This window comes from Natator depressus, chromosome 2 (genome assembly GCF_965152275.1).
Source record: "Natator depressus isolate rNatDep1 chromosome 2, rNatDep2.hap1, whole genome shotgun sequence".
NCBI lineage: Eukaryota > Metazoa > Chordata > Testudines > Cheloniidae > Natator > Natator depressus.
Genome location: NC_134235.1, coordinates 169,889,183 through 169,901,353, shown reverse-complemented (window position 1 = coordinate 169,901,353; position 12,171 = coordinate 169,889,183). Strand labels below are relative to the sequence as shown.

Sequence of the window (12,171 nt, the reverse complement as noted above, 5' to 3'; positions counted from 1 at the left end):
TCTGCTGTACTGTATTTCAGTTGAGACGATTGTATTTGGGACAACATTTTCACTGGGAGCTGTGGGTGCTCAGCATCTCTAAAAATCAAGACATTTACCTAGCTACCTAAATATGTGGTTGGATGCCTAACTTCAGGTGCCCACATTTGAAAATTCTGAAGATAATTTTGGGAGCCTCTGAGATACAGACATTATACAGTAAAAAGAAAAGGAGTACTTGTGGCACCTTAGAGACTAACCATGCCACAAGTACTCCTTTTCTTTTTGCGAATACAGACTAACACGGCTGCTACTCTGAAACCTGACATTATACAGTGAAATTCGTCCCTGTACAGAGGACTCAAGACAATGCCTGTGCACCACTTAAGTCACACATAAGCTCTATTTTGAGGCTTTACGTGGAACTTACTACAGCGTGCACAAGATTTCTCAGCATGCACAAGAGTGCATTTTGTTCTAACCCCCCCCCCTCCAACCACCCACTGTAAATTATATTATTGTGCTTTGAGCAGAGAAAGGGAAAAAAAGGTCTGATGAAAACCTAAACCCTACAGTATCTGGACTGTATATTAAAAAGATCTTGACAATGTTTTTTAGTAAACATCCTAATCCATGAAGACAGGACACATGGCGAAAGGGACGCAATAAAAATGAAGTGTTTATCTAGCAATCCAGAATATCTGCATAAAAGATAATGAAGAGATGGTGAACTTTGACATCAATCAGCTATATCTAATAACAATGGATTATAGCTAAGGCAGAGGTAAAGGGAAAAAATTAGAGTTATTCTGGAATGCATTTTAAAAATGGCTTTATAGATACACAATACAGAACACACAGACTTATACAGTACTTGAATTTCAAGATAGATGTGTATTAACAAGTGTGGCTGCTTGACCAACAAGCTTGTATCAAAAGATACAATAAATAAAGATTAATTACATTTATTGTTAGGAGAAAAGAGCAGGAACAAAAGAGGATTTGCCTTATGTATAGGATGACCAGATAGCAACTGTGAAAAAACAGGACAGGTGGGGGATAAGAGGCGCCAAAATAAGAAAAAGTCCCAACAAACGGGACTGTCCCTATAAAAACAGGACATCTGGTCACCCTACTTATGTAGAACAATAAAGTGACAAAGGAGCTATTTGATGAAACAATCTCCAATAGACTTATACAAAACTAAACATTTGCACACACTCAACCATAAGCAATAAAATAGCAAGAAAGAAAAATCAAGCTGCATCGAACCAAAACAGCAACTCTCAGCCTCACTGCTCCAACAGGACATGAGTAACAAAGGAAATCACATGCATCGCAAGTGAGACAGTTGCCAGTATAGGCTCTGCTCCAGTTTGTTTGTTTGCACAGCACCTGTCACAATAGGGTATCACTCTAGTTAGTCTCTAAAGGTTTCCACAGTAGGTATGTTAAATAATAAGATTTTGAGAGGAAGAATGGTCTTACGGCAGTGGACTGGAACTCAAGACATCAAAATTCAATTCTCAGCTCTGTTACAACACCCTCTGTGACTTTCAGTAAGCTACTTGGTTGCTCCATGCCACCGTTTCCCCATTTGTAAAACGGGCATAATACTACTTCCTTTCTCTCACCTTTGGACTGTCTTGACTTTTTATTTTTAACTTTATATTTATTGTGTTAGATAAAATATAAACACTATAAAACAAAACATATATAAACTACATGGACAGGACGGAAATACCATATGAATAACAAAATTCAGTGTTGATTGTTTGTAAAACCTCGGGGAAAAAACAACCAAAACCAATCAACCAACCAAATAAAATAAAAACACCTGAACCCACAGAGTTCATGCAGGGCATCAACTGTTGAAGTGACTAAATAGATAAATAAGTGAGAACATAACCTATGAGTATTGGGGTCTAATATCTACTAAACTGCAAAAGTTTCATGTGTGACCAGACGACTTCATATTTTTTCCAAGCATTTCTATTAGACAGTCATTTTTTTCCATTAAGACAGTAGTAGAGAGTTCACTAAACCAGTCTGTGTATGAAAGAGGAATTGCAGATTTCCATTTTCTCAAAATAACTCTTTTGGCCACTAAAATAGTTACTGCAATCCATTTCTTAATGCTAACTGGTAATACCAACTCATCCAGCACTAATAAAACACACAAGCCTAAGCTTTAAGGTGGCCGTTTCTTTAATTTGCCTGGTTTCAATGGCAGTCTTTTATAGCTCATTTTCCAAGTGAGCCATTTGGGAGTTTATATCACATACATCTAAATTTTTGAGTCTGAATCCGGACAGTCTGTGAGGAATTCTTTCAGTGCTGCGATATCCTGGCATAGGTTCTGTGGTGGTCTTGCGGTCTCCCTCTTCAGCTGCTTAAGTGATTCAGGCTTAGCTATTTTGTTGCCTCTCATTTGTCCACTGGAATCCATATTCAACGGTCTGAAGTTTACCCAGGGGATTAATTTAAACTTTTATGACAGAAACATATTGCCAATTTGCTAGAAAAGTAATTATTAAAGATGAACTCATATGTGGGAAGTGAGGTGGTCTGTGACTAGGCAACCATCTTCTTCATGGGTACCATGTGACCCCCACCTTTTAGATTGTCAGCTATTAGAGGTAGGGACTGTCATTGTATGTTTGCACAGTGCCTAACACAATGGAGCCCTGATTTTGGTTGAGGCCTCTAGGCACTACTGTAACACAAATACTAAACATCATAAAATAACGATAACTTATCAGCAAGAAACAAACTTGTTTCCTGTCCACTTTTTGTCATATTAAATCCATGCAGCCACAAAAGAACACCAGTGCGACTCACTCAAAGAATCAGATCCCTGAGGGTGCTGCAGGTGCTGGCGGTTCAGCCGGTGGCACTTATTACAGAAGTGATGCCCCTTGTGAGTGGTGTCAAAAGCATTGCGCTGCTGGAGATGCCATCTCTGAGATGAGATGCAAACCAAGGTCCAAACCATTTGTGGTCATTGAAGGTATCCTGATCTTTTCCAAGGGATGAGGTATTGTCTTTAGGGGCCAAAATCTGCTCTCAGATATGTCTGTGTAAATCCAACCCTCCATTAGCTTCAACTAAGTTCGCCTGGATTTACACTGGTGTAACAGAGAGCTGAACATGACCCATCATCTCCTGGCCCAACTCTAATTTAGGTAATAACATCCTGTCAACTTGAATTTCCTGTACAGTATCAAAGGGATACCGAAGACTTCTTCCCTAGTTACTGTAAACTGTTGTAAAGTATGGTTATGGCTGAAATAACCTCTACCTGCTCAAGGACCAAAATTATTACAATTCTACATTCTAATCCTACTGGCCAGGAGCCAGCAAAAGTGTAATATTGCTCATATAGCTCTCAGAAAACAACAAAACATTTAAAGGGGCTGCTGCACATGTTTCAGTTGTTTTCATCCCTCCCTACCCCACCTTCAGACAGCTACCAACTGCTGTCCCATTTACATATGTATCTATGTAAGGAAAGAGTACAGCTGCCACCTTTGCACTCTGGCTTTCCACATAGCTCTTCACTACTCAGCGCATAAAGGTTCAATGGGAATTTTGCCTGCGTAAGGACCCCCCTTCCTATGCAACAGCAAGCACGATGGGAACTCCAGGAGGCATTCCATATCATCCTTAGATATTGGCTAGATGGCACAATTGAGTTCTTAGGTATCTCCTACCTGTATGCCCCGTGTCCCATGAACTAACACAATCATAAAAATGCAGGGCAGGAACGGATCTCAAGAAGTCATCTAGTCCAGTGTCCTGCACTGAGGCAGGTCCAGGTATACCTAGACCACCCCAACAGGTGTTTGTCTAACCAGTTCTTAAACACTCCAATGGCAGCGATTTCACAACCTCTCATGGACCCCTATTCCAGTGCTTAACTACTCTGATAGTTGGAAAGTTTTTCTTAATATCTAACCTAGCTCTCCCTTGCTCCAGATTAAGACAATTATTTCTTCTCTACCTTCAGTGAATATGGAGAAAAATTGACCACTGCAGTATCTCACCAGATACATTCCATTCCCCCCAGTTTGACAGCGAACCACTGATAACTATTCTATGGTCTTTCAACTAGTTTTGCACACACCTTATAGTCATTTCATCTAGACCACGTTTCCCTAGTTTACTTAAGAGAATGTCATCTGTCAAAAGCCTAACTAAAATCAAGATATATATCAAGTCTACAGCTTCCCCTCTATCCACTTGGCCAGTAACCCTGTCAAAGAAACAAATTAGTTTGGCAGGCCACAGTTTGGCATGATTTGTTCTTGAAAAATCCATGCTGGCTATTCCTTATAGCCCTATCATCATCTAGGTGCTTACAAACTGATTGTTTAATAATTTGTTCCCGTATCTTTTCATGTATCAAAATTAGGCTGACTGGTTTATAGTTCCCTGGGTCCAGTTTGTTCCCCTTTTTAAATACAGGTACTATGTTTGCCCCTTCTCCAGTCCGCTGGGATCTCATCTGTCCACCATGAGTTCTCAGAGATAATCACTAACAATTCTGAGATTGCTTCAGCTAGTTCCTTAAATACCTGATGGTAAATCTGATCAGACCTTGCTGACTTGAATACATCTAACTTATCTAAATATTCTTTAACCTGTCCTTTTCCTAATTTGTCCTCCATTCCTTCCCCCTTAATATTGATTGTGTTAATTAATCATTTTAGTGAAGACTGAAGCAAAACAGGCATTAAACACCTCGGACTTTTTGATATCATCAGTTATTAGCTCTCTTTCACCACTAAGTAGAGGACTTAACACTTTCCTTCATCTTTCTCTTGCTCCTAGTGTATTTACAGAACCTTACTGCCTTCTATGTCGCTTGCTAGGTACCTCATTTTGTGCCTTAGCCTTTCTGATTTTGTCCTTACATGCTTGTGCTATTATTTTGTACTCATCCTTAGCCATTTGTCCATATTTCCACTTTTTGTAGGTCTCCTTTGTTTTTCAGCTCATTCAAGAGCTCCTGATGTGGCCATTTTGGCCTCTTACTGTTCTTCCTATCTTTCCTTTGCATCAAGACAGTTTGCTGTTAAGTCTTTAATACTGCCTCTTTGAGAAACTGTCAGCTCTCCTCAAATCCTTTTCAGGAGACTCCTTAGGTCTTCTTCCCATGAGACTTTAACTACCAGTTCTCTGAGTTTGTTAAATTCTGCTTTTTTGAAGTCCATTGTCCTTATTTTGCTGCTCTCATTCCACTCCTTCCCTTTCCTTAGAATCACGACATCTATAGTTTCATAATCACTTTCACCCCAACTGTCTTTTATCCTCAGATTTGCAACCAATTGCTCTCTATCAGTTAGAATCAAGTTTAAAATGGATGTCCTTCCGGTTACTTCCTTATGAAAGAAAAGTTGTCCCAATACATTCAAAGAACTTATTGGACATTTTCTGTTTTGTTGCATTATTTTCCTGACAGATGTCTGGGTAGTTAAAGTCCTCCATTACTACCAGGTCTTGTGTTTTAGGTATTTCTGTTATTTGTTCTAGAAATGCTTCATCATAAGTGGCGAGTGCCTCCAGCATTTGGGGAGGCTGGGCAGAGCCCAAACAGTGGCCCCACCCACTGCTCCGCCCCAGCCTGGCCACCTCTCCCCCAGACCCCACCCATGCTCTTCCGCTCTGCCCCAGGCCCCTCCCCATGGACCCCTCGCCCACTGCTCGCGCCTCTCCTCCACCCCCTCCCCCAAGCCTCCCTGCCCACTGCCCCCTCCTTCCTTAAGGATGTGTGACAGGGTGAGGGGGCGGAGAGGAGCAAGTGCCGGGGCCCTGCCTAACAGCTGACCGGTGGGGACGGTGCTGGGGGCCTCAAGTGGTAGTGGCAGCAGCATTCCAAAGGCAGCAGGTCAGCCTGTTTGGGGAGGCTTAGCCTCTTCTGGCCTATGATAGCTGCCGCCCAAATGCTTCATCCACCTCATCCTCTTGATTTGGTGGTCTATAGTAGACCTCTGCCATGACATTGTACCTGTTTCTTCCCCTTTTATCTTCACTCAGAGATTTTCAGCCAGTCACTAGCTTCTGGATGTCAGAACAAATGTATATGTCAGGGGTGGCCAACCTGTGGCTCCGGAGCCACATGTGGCTCTTCAGAAGTTGATATGCGGCTCCTTGTATAGGCACCAACTCTGGGGCTGGAGCTACAGGCGCCAACTTTCCAATGTGCCGGGGGGTGCTCACTGCTCAATCCCTGGCCCCACTCCGCTCAGTGCCCTTGCCCCTCCCACCCCCAGAGCCTCCTGCACGCCACAAAACAGCTGATCAGGCGGTGTGGGGAAGGAGGGGGAGGTGCTGATCAGTGAGGCTGCTAGTGGATGGGAGAGCTGACATATTACTGTGGCTCTTTGGCAATGTACATTGATAAATTCTGGCTCCTTCTGAGGCTCAGGTTGACCACCCCTGGTATATATTCTTGATGTTCTATGCAACACCTACTTCCTTTTTTCCCTGCTTGTCCTCCTGAACAAGCTATACCTCTCTCTACCAATATTCCAGTCATGAGATTTATCCCACCAAGTCTCTGTGATGCCAATTAAGTCATAATTTAGCTTACACGCTAATACTTTCAGTTCTTTCTGTTTGTTCCCCATACACCTTGGATTTGTGTATAGACATCTAAGATTTTAGCAGATTCTCTCACTGTTACCCCTGTTGTTACTCCCATAGCCCTATTGTAATTGTCCATCTCCTCCATAAAATTTAGCCCTCTGTTAAGGTCACCTTGTTTTATACCTACCTGTTGGCTATTGTCATCTGCTCCTTTTGGACCTGGTATAGAGCCTCTCTCACTGGGCAGACAAGTCAGTGTGCAAAGATGCTCTCCTCTTCTTGGTCACATGGACCCCATCTCTTCCAGTGTGCAATAACAGGGCACAACTTTGTTAAAGAGAAATAATGATGTAGGAACTGAATGTTTTCAAGTGCTTCACTAAAGCTTTTAGACACTACGGGATGTGCTTTATTGATTCATTTATGTATGACTGATGTACTGTGATGTGACCGCATGCATTTAACTACTCCAGGCTTGTATGAATGGACAAAGAAACACACTGGAAACTCTTAATGTTATTCTGAAAATGCTCCAGTTCACCACCTCTTTTGTTTTGCTGCTAACTTACTTTGAATCCTCCACAGTATTTTCTCTCTACCTTTTTGTTCCCACTATCACTTTTCTCCCTTTCTCCTCTTTCTACCCATTCATCCCACCTCTTCCCTTTGATTCTTCCACAGCAGTAGCACTTTAGATCACTGTTTGCACAGAAGCACAGGCCTGGCTGGCTGTACTCCTCCTATGTGCTGTGCCAGCAGCCAGGCTGCTTTCTGCTTTCTAGCTTACTTCCTTTTTTTTTTTTAAAAAAAACCTAAGGAGATAAGAAGATAAATCACATTCTCTAGTTTAAGTAAAAGTTCAAAGCAGCCTAGTTGCTTGCAAAGTGCTGAGGAGTGCAGTGGTGAGACTAGAGGACAAACATGGCATTTCCTTTTGAAGTTCAGACGTCTGAGAAGAGCTGGCAGCCAAACCTCAAAGGAAATTGCTACGGCTCTCCTCCACTTGCCAGCCAGGCCTCAGTACATTTTGACTTTCACTTAGTAACTTAAATCTGCAACACTTAAGAAAAGGCTCACTTTAGCCTTAGGTAAAGGCAAACCTTCAAATACGCCCAGCTAGCTCCAGAGTGCTTCTGAGAAGATGGATGGAAGCAGGGTGGAGGAAACAGATGCTAAAGGCTGCCTTTGCAACTAACAGTTAATGGTGCATTTTAAAGCAATGAAAAGATCACAAAAGGTTTTCTATTGTGGTTTTCCTCTCACCCATTTTATTTGTGTAATAGGTGTCTTGAAAGCAATTATGCAAAGAAGAAGATCAAATCCTGCTTCTTTTGTGTTAACAGGTCCTTGGGGACTATGGTCCTCCAGGGTTCTGGAGCTGCAAAAGAGAAATCCTCAACATCAGCCAAGCATAGGAATGGAGCCAGGACTGTAGCCACCAGCATCAGTCAACTCCTCAGTATCAACCAGGCTTGGCCCAAGAAGAGTTGGTGTTAAGGGCTGATGTCATACTCATTTGCTCCACAGCGATTTAAACAACTACAATCTGCCCCGCCCCACACCACACATGCAAACACATGCACATGCACACAAAGGCCCAATCAGTCAATCAGAACTCAGCTTTGCCAACAAATGTCAAAAGCTATATTATGATGTGTGACAAAGTTCCTCCTCTACCGTAGTGGGTCTTGTGCTTATTGGCGGATTTGCTTGCCTTGGAACTTCACAGCAGCCCTCAGTTTGGCCATTTTCATGAACCCACAGTCCAGGACAACTCCTCCTGTGTCTGACCAGGAGTTGGGAGGTTTGAGGGGAACCCGGGCCCGCCCTCTACTCCGGGTTCCAGCCCAGGGCCCTGTGGAATGCAGCTGTCTAGAGTGCCTCCTGGAACAGCTGTGCAACAGCTACAACTCCCTGAGCTACTTCCCCATGGCCTGCTCCCAACACCTTCTTTATCCTCACCATAGGACCTTCCTTCTGGTGTCTGATGATGCTTGTACTCCTCAGTCCTCCAACAGTATGCATTCTTACTCTCAGCTCCTAGTGCCTCTTGCTCCCAGCTCCTCACACACACACCACAAACTGAAGTGAGCTCCTTTTTAAAACCCAGGTGCCCTGATTAGCCTACCTTAATTGATTCTAGCAACTTCTTGATTGGCTGCAGGTGTTTTAATCAGCTTGTCTTAATTGTCTCCAGAAGGTTCCTGATTGTTCTGGAACCTTCCCTGTTACCTTACTCAGGGAAAAGGGACCTACTTAGCCTGGGGCTAATGTGTGCAAACAAAGACCGTGAAAAAGGCGGCCCGCGTCATCATTGAAAAATATTACACCCGGCTAGGGAATGACTTCCACACGAACAAACGGGTGTGTGAAGAGATTGCCATCATCCCTAGCAAGAAACTGCGCAACAAGATAGCTGGGTATGTCACCCATCTGATGAAGCGTATTCAGAGGGGGCCTGTCAGAGGTATCTCCATCAAACTGCAGGAAGAGGAGAGAGAGAGGAGGGATAACTATGTCCCTGAGGTCTCTGACCTTGACCAGGAGATCATTGAAGTTGACCCAGATACTAAGGAAATGCTGAAGCTGCTGGACTTTGGCAGTCTGTCCAACCTGTAGGTCACGCAGCCTACTGTGGGAATGAACTTCAGAACACCAAGGGGAGCTATCTGAATCCATTGCTGTGCTGTCACTTTTCCAATAAACATGGGAAACAAAAAAAAAAAAATTACTCTCCTATAGCCATCTGGCCTGACCCTGTCACAGATGCTAGAGTTCTAGTAGCCAACATATTAAACTTCAGATTTGTCAAGGAGGACACTGAATTTTTTAAAAGGGCACATTTGTTTTGTAATATATAATATGTGGAACTAAGGAGAGGGGATCAGGTTTCAGGAGAGACCTGGACTGGAGAGGGACTAAAAGCTCAGAAATGCAAAGTTGGGGCAAGTGGCTGGGAATGAAACAGCAGAACCTGACTGAGTAATGCTGGCCTCTGCTCACATTTTATAAAGCTGTTTTTTACAACTCTGCTTGCTTGCTTCCCACATCACTTATTGATAATCAAACACTAGGAAGAATATTTTCATAAACAGCGCTCTGGCCAAAGTTCAGTGTTGTTTATTACTTGTTGAGCATTAATCACGTGGTCAGTGCTGCACAGAACACAGCAGAGGTAAGAGCCTACATTTTCAGAACTGACTAGTGATAGTAGAGGCCAAATTTGAGACACCAGAGGGGCCTTCTTTTCAGCAAGCACTGAGCACCAACTCTTCTGCCCCAAGGAACATATGGCTGAACTACCAATAGACAGTAATTCAGACATGCAAAATGCCATAAGACCAGAAGGTGAAGCCAATCCATAACAGTGCAGCAGGTTTTTTGCTTCCTTTTTGTGAATAAAATGACAACCTTTTTGTGGGTGATGGATTAACAGAGATAGGCTTCATGGATGACATGTTTTGAGGAAGGATCAAAAGGAAGAGGGAGTGAAGATTTGGCACCCCAAGATGGAGAAGTAATTCGAGGGACATGGGGTAGATAATTTTAAGCTGTTCTTCAAAACTGAAGCACATGATACTACACAACCAAACTTCTGCCCTGGCCCAGTATGAATAGAGTGATTCATATGGTAATGGCTACTAAGTAACAAACCTGGAAAATATTTCTGAGATTTACAGTCAAACCCTCCCATAGCCCCTTTCTGCTTTGCTTTACTCATCTCCGCCCCAAGAATTCCAAACCCAGAAGAGAAACAGGGTTATAGTTGACATTCCAGCTGCAGAGCAGGTATAGTGGTTTAAAGGTGTTCACTAATGGAAAAAAAGCAACCTGAAAACTTCCAACATGCCATGCACATTGTTACATCCAAAACCAGCAGCAGCATTTGAAGTGTCTCCTTACCCACTGTGACAAGTCAGCAGTTTATACCGTGAACACGTTTTTCTTTCAGTCAAACAAACTACATGACACCTAAAAAAGACTTATGCTGGATCAAATGATGTAAGACAACTAAGAGAGAGCCAGATAAAACAAGGCAAAATATTGACTAACAGTTCAGCTGCTACTGTTCACTAATGATTACAATGATTAATACTACATTTTAATTTATATATAACCATAAACTAATAATGAGCTAATGTAACTAATATATTTTAATGTAGATGGCACCTCATGGCATGAAGTCTATGGGTGCCTAACAACCACAGCTAATGTTGTTCCTGCCGCCCATTCTCTTCAACCCAGCATAACATGACATCACCCTAAGAGGAGGAACACAGAATCCAGGTTCTTCCTTTCTGCAGCCAGCCTGCTGCTCCTGCCATTTAAAGTATGTTCTCCAACATGCAACTCTGCTGGGATCACCACGGACAGAGAGCCTTTAATACCCAATCTTTCCCTTGCTCCAGATGGTCTCCTGCTCCACCTGTGGCCCTGACCTCATCATTCAGCCTGGACCTGGACTGGAGATATTTTTTTGTTAAGACCAGGTTCTAGAGAATGTGAATTCTGTCTCTCTCTTAGTGCTGCAAGGAATGAAGCTGACACCTCAAGAACACGTTTATTTGTGCCTTAGGGCTGCCTTAGAGACAGATGCCAGCTTGAGCATCAGTTTCCCTTGTAGTGCTGTCTATTGGGTTTTTTCTACTTGTTTCCTTGACAGATTTATACATCTATTCTGATAGCTTCTCAAAAACATCCAAAGAAGAAAGCAAGATCCCTAATGCATTTTTGGCCCCTTCAGTAACAGTCTGTATGGGATAGAAAAATATTAGGAGAAGTACTCCACATCAGCAGTCATCCCACATAGACAAGCGTCTACAAGGAGCCCTGCCTCATTCAGAGCTAGATTTTTCAAAGGGCTACAATTTGCAAATGGCCTGGCCTCTCTACTAGATAGGGCTAATTGTTCAGGCAAAAATTGCGCTACAAAATAAATTACAGGCCAAAAACCGAGGACTGGTGCCTCTGGCTACCTGATCTGTGCCCACGGTTAGGCAAATAGAAGTGAAGTTACTCCAAGATACCTTGAGTCCTAGAGACAAGTTTTACAGGTGCACATTGCTTATGAAATAGGGAGTTAGAGCCTCTTATGTCATCCACCCCTTCATACTCTACGCATGAGGTCTCCTTTACCTTCATCCTTAACTCTCCCCCAGCACAGCAGCTCCTCCTTCCTGCACGACTCAGAAATTCCATACCATAGTAGATAAACTCCTATGTTGTTCCTGAGCTCTGCAAGAGTGGTTGATACTCATAGTTGCTTTCCTGAACACTATCTGTGGCTCCTTTAGCATCTATGCTTTCTGAGCACTTTAGCATCCACAGAGTCCCATCTCTCACACACTGAGCACCTACGTTAACCACGCTTCCATGTGCAACTCACTTTTCATTTAGAACATTGGTAAAACTAACAATTTATAGCACGTGAACTGCGTATGTACAAAGTGCTCTTTATAAACAAAACAAGGTTTTTTGTGGAACACTCAAAGACCTTTTTCCTCACCACTGAATTTAAACTTCTTATCCTCAACCATTTAAATGCCAGAGCTTTTTAGTGGGGAGAGGGATAGAGGAATCAATGCTATATTATCATGAGAA

At 42.8% G+C, this 12,171-nt stretch overlaps 1 protein-coding gene and 1 pseudogene across 5 annotated transcripts in view; one reads left to right on the top strand and one right to left on the bottom strand.

Annotated features, from left to right (window-relative positions):
• TPK1 (thiamin pyrophosphokinase 1) overlaps positions 1 to 12,171 on the bottom strand; it is a 568,487-nt gene that overhangs the window by 342,098 nt on the left and 214,218 nt on the right. The window lies entirely within an intron of this gene.
• On the top strand, positions 8,842 to 9,243 carry LOC141983486 (small ribosomal subunit protein eS17-like; annotated as a pseudogene).